The sequence below is a fragment of the Porcisia hertigi genome, chromosome 36 (genome assembly GCF_017918235.1).
Source record: "Porcisia hertigi strain C119 chromosome 36, whole genome shotgun sequence".
In the NCBI taxonomy this organism is placed as follows: Eukaryota; Euglenozoa; class Kinetoplastea; order Trypanosomatida; family Trypanosomatidae; genus Porcisia; species Porcisia hertigi.
In genome coordinates, this window is record NC_090595.1 from 3,855 (window position 1) to 10,596 (window position 6,742).

Sequence of the window (6,742 nt, forward strand, 5' to 3'; positions counted from 1 at the left end):
TTTCTTTAGAGAAAACCACTTCACCGCGGACCAGACACCGTCAGGAGTTCCGGTTCTCAGGGTTGGGTGGGGGGGCGTTTTTGCGTCAGAGACCGCATTAAACCCACTTAGATTACTTACTGGATTTGTATCCAATTCCAGAAGAGACAGAAGTAGAAGGAGAGAGAACGAATAATCATTCGATAAAGAGATAACAAACACACACACATGTGACATCACATTTGTAGGAAACCACTTCAGGAACATAACGGCACACAAGGTGTACTGACCAAACCGTCCTGGTACACCCGGGTCCGGGGTACCAAAATACACCCGGACCAGACATCTCGGACGAAACCCGGACATGTATTCGTCAGAAACCCCCGCACCACACACTGCATAGCAGTGAATGTGCGTCACTCACTCGGAAAGCCGGCTGACCACATGGTACCTGACCCCTCGCTCGGACCCCCGTCCCGTGCAGAACCTTTCAATCCATCCAGAAAATCATGTACCATTCGATTGCCTCCGTCGAAAAGACTTCGCCAATGGAATGCTACCGACCTGTGTGAGATGTGTCGCGAACGCAAGAGGCCGAGGGGAAGTGAGGGAGGCGTGGCCTGAGGTGGGGCAGGTCATGGCATGATTCTTCGCGACCCCGATGGAAGCGGCAAGGCAGGCACGCGATTACCAGCCGCGTGGCCGCGTAACTGGGGTTCCGTTCGTCCACCCTTCGCGCCCAGTCGCGTGGGGACACGTCACGTCGTCTACATCTCTGTTGTGTGTTTTTTCTTGTGGCTTGGCACCGGCACCGGGGAAGCCCCCATAGCGCGCGGTTAGCCAGAAACCACTCTTGCATCTTTTCTTCCTTCGAAGTTCTTCATCTCATGGTGTGCGTGTGTGTGTGTGCAGGGTTGGTCGTCACACTTCTCCGCCCTCTCGCGGGGCCGCTCTTCGCATAGTGGGCACCACGTTTGACGGAGAAACGGCACACCGATGGGAGCTACACGCTCCACCTCCAGCTGACCCCGTCGCGTCAACCCCGAAGTGGCGCGAGTAGGCGTCAGCCGGATTCTGCGCACCTTCGACGTAGAAAACACTACGTCGATGCCTCTGCCATCACCAGAGGTCATATGTGTACTCGAAAAGTTTGTTCAGTGCATAGCCTCTGCCGATGCCACCGAAACCGTTCAGGTGCTTTTGTGCAATCACAATCGCCCGGTGATCCGTTGCCAGCGCGATGCGTGCACCATCTGGAACGCGATGGTGTTCCACAATGTATCGCAGCATCAGTTGCGCTGCGCGAGGTTCCGCATGTGCCGATACCTCGCCTGGAACCGGTCCGTCTCGAGGTCCGGATCTCCTAGTTTGCCGTCCGGATTCCTATGGCATTGTTGCTGGTATTTTCGCAGTTTTTCCAGCACGCGGGTGGCCTCGCCATCCTCACCGCAGAGCTGCTGCTCCAGGTCCTCGGTCCAACGTTGTCGATACGTCCACCGCTCCGTGGCGCCGGCCTCGCGCAGGTGAAGGACCGCACCCCAGCCTTCCAGCGACGCGTCGGTGAAACACACCGCGTCGTAGGCCGCCTCGTCATAGGACGGGTGACGCTCATTCGATATTCTCCACCACTGGTTGTGCACAAGTGCTCCGCCAATCTCCTGAGTGTGCGCGAAACCGCCGAGTCAATGTAGTGGCACTGGGTCGTCCTAGTCGAAGCCCCGAAACGTCAGACGGAATATGCCGCGGTAGGTTCTCAAGAGCTTGAAGCGCGCGAGCCGGGTTCACCTGCGGTGGTGGATGCGAAAATATCAGCGAGATCAGCGACGCCAAACTGCGGATCGTGTGGAAGTTTTCCGCAGCGCAATCCGCATCTTCGCCACGGTCTTGACCGAGTTCCGAACCAGACGCTCATGTCCGTTCCACATGCATTCCTCACCGAGAAACACCGTATTGGCACCTGCCAATCCGCAGGATCGTCTCGTCGGACATCACCTCCAACTCGTCACGGTTTGGTGATGCCATGAGCGTTTGCTGCCTTGATGCGCGCCACGACCGCGCGCACCGCCATCAGGAACTCACGTTCCTGACCCTCTTCGCTGCGACTGCAGAATGTTGTCGATGAGCGTGGTGATGGTGACTGGCGTGTCGATGTCGACGATCGTCCAGGTCACGGCCTGACCCACTGCAACGCTCCACCGCGCACCGGCTCGGAAGCGTCCGCAGACGGCAGCATCGCCCGTCATGTCGTGCTCTGAAACACGAACTTGTTGCAGGAGTGTCGCCGCGATCGGGATAGCGTCGTAATAAGCTTCGAAATCGATCTGCAGCATGTAGCGGGCGTATCGCAACCGCTGCCGCCTTCCGAGGCGGGTGTCGTAGTGGACGCGTGGCACGATGTGTCGGGATCACCCGGTTCAGCAGCGGCTCCGTGATGAGGCGCCGTCTGCCCTTCAACTCGGGCACCGTGAACACGTTCACGCCATGCACTCCTCAGGCAGTTGCGCCTGGGTACCCACCCGTTGGCAGGACACCGGCTCGAATTTTCCCATGTCGACTGCCTGGCGGATCTCGTCCGCTGTCAGGGCGCATTTTTTGATGGTCCGCGAGGTCCGCAATCCGTCACATGAAGCAGGGATCCAGGAAGCACTGGATCCGGCGAAGAAAACGCTTTGTGGAGGCGCGTTTTGTCGGCATCGTCAGCACCGCCTCCATGTCCAGCGGCGTGTTTTGTTTCGGTGCAGCGGCCAGTGCTTTACCAGCGCCGGCCTTTCCGCCATCACTCGGACGAACCCGGACATGCGATCCACCATGTCCGACACCTCTTGCGGTGCAATCGCGAGGTTCGCACATGACGATTCCTGGGAGCGGAAACGAAACACCGAAGTCGCCGCTTCTAGCGGGTCTGGCAACAGCGCTCTTCCTGCGTTTTCCTTGCGGTCTCGGCCTCCACCGCGCGCCGCTGGCCATACCCGCGTAGCGCAGCAGCGTGGCTTGTTTGGCGTGGCCTGATATCGTCATCAAGTCCTTCAGCGGGACACCCGCTTCCGCCATGCAGCGGAGTGCGCTTTTTCGAATCGAGGGCAGCCGTGCGCCTTCGCATCTCTGTCCGCACCTCGTGTGCGATCCGCGACCTCAGCTCCTCCGAGTGAGGCGCGAAACAACTCCTCTGATGGTTTCCGTTTTGCCATCATCTCTGCAGCGTGGCTGCAAGGTCTCTGGTCAGCATCGACGGCACAGGGTATGGACCCCTCGTCTTGGCACCTTTTCCTTTGCGTATCGTCAGGGTGATTCGCACGCACGGCTCCTCCTCTGCGATGGTGGTCGCTCTCCTCCTGCCGCGGTGGTCCGGTTCCGCCGCGGGTGTCGGAAACACCGTCACGTCCTTCACCCGAAGCGTGGATATGTCGCACGCCTGCGCGGCGAATCCCCACATCATCGCCAAGAAAAGTGCTAGCCCGAGGATGGCCTAGGCGAAGTCGGTCGAGGATTTTCTCGACCTGCGATACGCGATACGAAAGGAGGCGCGTCTGGCACCGACTCCTTCATGAAGCGCTGCGCCGTGCCAAAAGCGCTTCGCCATTCCGGGTCGTCCTGGAGGCGAATGCCTCGCGATTGGGTGGAATAGAGCGGCAGGTCGCGCAGCGCACCCGCTACTCCCGCAAACGCCTTCGCTGTCGTTGCCCACTTCCATTTGCGTGCCCGAGCGGTCGACAGGATCAGGTCGATGCACGCCGACGGAAGACGCATGAGCATCTGCTCTGAATTCATGCATTTTATGCGCGTCAGCCATCGTAGATGGTGTGCGCGCGTGTCCGGCCTCACAAGACTCCATGCCAGCTGTGAGACGGTGGCGGTTTCGCGCTGAAGAGGAACCAGTTCTCGGGCAGGCCTCTGCTTCCTCTGCTTGCGAAAGAGGCCTGCCCTGCATGTTGTACAGGGTTTGAACGGATATCCTCGAGTGCTCGTTTCGCCTCCTCCGATGTGCTCGCGTCTACATCGGCGTATCCATCACCTTTCCTGTTGCCAGGAATCCTGGATGTCTCGCCTTCATCGCCTTCATCGTTGATGTCCGGATCGACGTTCACTCCATCACCTGGCCATCTTTTCCGTCTGGTCAGACGTGGCGCTGGATCCTCCGAACGACCTTGATGTGTCTCCGGCGTCGCACCTCTTGGACGAGGCACGTATCGGGACGCGTGGCGTGACGCACGCTGTGGCTTTGAGGTCGGGTAATGCGTCATCCCGGCGGGAATGTACACACCCACCGTCGCTTCCGACGCCACTTTTGTGAGGACGTAATAGCTCGGGTATCGCACCCCGTTCATGTCTTCCGGTGCCTCACGGAGTCTCGCTCCGAGGAGAAACTTATAGTTTCGTAACTGGTCAGATAACGCCGACATCGAGGGCCCTCGAACGAGATACAATTCGTCGATCGGAGGGTCCATCGACACCTCATCGGCTCCGTTCTCCTCACGGAAAATCACCTCATTCGGATCGGTCGGTGATGGATCCACGATGTGGATCTTCTTGTGGAGAAGTTTCAGCATCTCTTGAACACTATAGGTTGCAGCGGTGTCAGTTTGTGTCGCACACGCTGCTGTCCAACGGCTGTGTCGCTCATACCGCGCGCGACACCATCGCCGGCTCTCGCCAGAGCCGTCGCAGCCCATAGGTGATCCAAAACAAATTCGTATACCCTCCTGGCGTGTTTGTTTGCCTCTGCGAATGTTTCTTCTATCCACTCGGAGATGCATTTCCCTTGTGGAGGTGGTGGTGCTGGATTCGCCGGCACGTTTTCAGCTACACTCACGGTCGCGTTCGCTGGCATACTCCCTGGGATGTTCTCTGGGACAATCCTCTGCTCATTTTCTGATGCTTTTTCGGGAGTTTTCGCCGATGCGCTCTCAGGCTCGTGAGTCACGTCTCGTGCTGATGCGCTGGTTGTTTCATTGACGGGCACGTTGTCCCGTAGTGCTGCAGCGCGTGCGTCGGCACGCGCGATCGCATCAATCAGCAGCATGTCCTCATCATCGGATGAGGGGTCGCTTACCAGTGGGGAATGTGATGTGTTTTCTGTCACCTGAACTGGATCCACGGACATTTGTCTACCACGTTTCTTTGCAGCCTTACGCCTTGGAAGCGGAGCATCCATCGAGGACCTGTCCGGACGTTTTCGGGACGACGCCTGCGATGTCGATTTTCTCTCCTGTGGTGTGCGCCTCGTTCGCGCAGCTCGGTCCACGTTCCTCTGCATCCTGGTTTCCTTTTTCTTCTGTCTCGAAGATGGTTTTGGAATGCTCTGGACCGCTCGTGTGGTGCGTGTCGTGGGTCGTTTCCGATTCGGCGGAGACTTTTTCGACTGCTTTACACCACCACCTCCGTGGAGAGCGTCGCGTGATCCGGATGATTGGACTGCGTCATCCATTTTTGCACGCTTCCATGGCATCTTCGCGATTTCATCGTAAAAGAAATCTTTCCTAGACACCGGGTGGTTCGTGAGCACCTTTCTCATTTTCGTGAGGAAATAATCACGAGGCGGGTGGTACTGCGACGCCGCAAAAAATAGTCGTCGCAAACACCGTGGCAAATCACGACGGTGGTCAACCATTAATTGTAAATAATGACTGAAAAATGCCGCGGACATGAACAACCCACAATCATTGCTATAGCGTTCCTGACGTGGCGAAAATTGTTTCACCAAACGCAAAGCCGGCCAGACCTTTTTGAGGTTCTCATTGAGTTGTTGCTCCAAAATTGGGGATGGTGCGGAATCATAAAGGGATAACTGAATGCCTGTTGCATCCTCGTCGTCTTGCTCCAAAATGCCCGCTATCCAATGCTTCATAATAAAGATTGGAAAATAAACAAAGCCGTGCTCGCGCACCATCTTCGTAAGTTGTTGGGTTTTATCACGGTCCAAGTACACCATTGTATCCGACGGAACGATGCGTTTTGGTGGGAGGTACTGCTCGTAAATTGCGTCGAGTTCTATGTTTGATGTTTTGCCTTCGAGCATATCGCCGCCCTCACACCTCCTTGCCGAATTCGCGGGCAATATTCGACATATTTTTTGATGTGTGTGTGGATCCCTCCTTCAAAACGACGGCTGCCGTTCCGTCGCGCATCGCTTTTTGGTTTTCCTGCGGTTCGCCACCCGGTATGTGTGGCCTCTGCCTCCTGCGTTTCCGTTGCCGTAGCCGCCTCGCCTGCTACCATTTGAATAATTTCGTCCTTGGTAACTCTTGTAATTTGCGGGGCGTCCGAGCGGTATTGAGTGCTTTGGCGCGTTTGCGCGCGCATGCGTTCTTTCATCATCCGACAAACAAGCTCACGATCATTGGCACTGAGGGTGTCCAACTTTGCGCAAAGAGTGGTGGCGAATTCATCCCAGCTGCTCAAGTCCAACGCTCCAATTGGTGACCCGTCCGTGCCCACAATTTGCGCATACGCAGCTCCACCTTCAAGCGGGTCACATTTATCGTCCTTTGAGTTCCGGAACGTGCTTTTGGGTTTTTGGTGTAACCAGCGCCGCCTTCAAATTCCGCCTTTTAGTCATTACTGCAGCCTGCGCTGTTTCCATAATGTCTCGCGTGAATCTCGCCAGGCGTGGCGTTTGTGGAAGCAATGGCTCGCTGACTTCTTGGATAATTTGTCGCCATGTACGCATCTGGGCTCCCATCGCCCTTGCAACATGCACGTTGTACCGGAAAAGGCGCGTCGGCTTGGGTTCTTCGAGAAACATATCGAGCCATAACGCGATCCG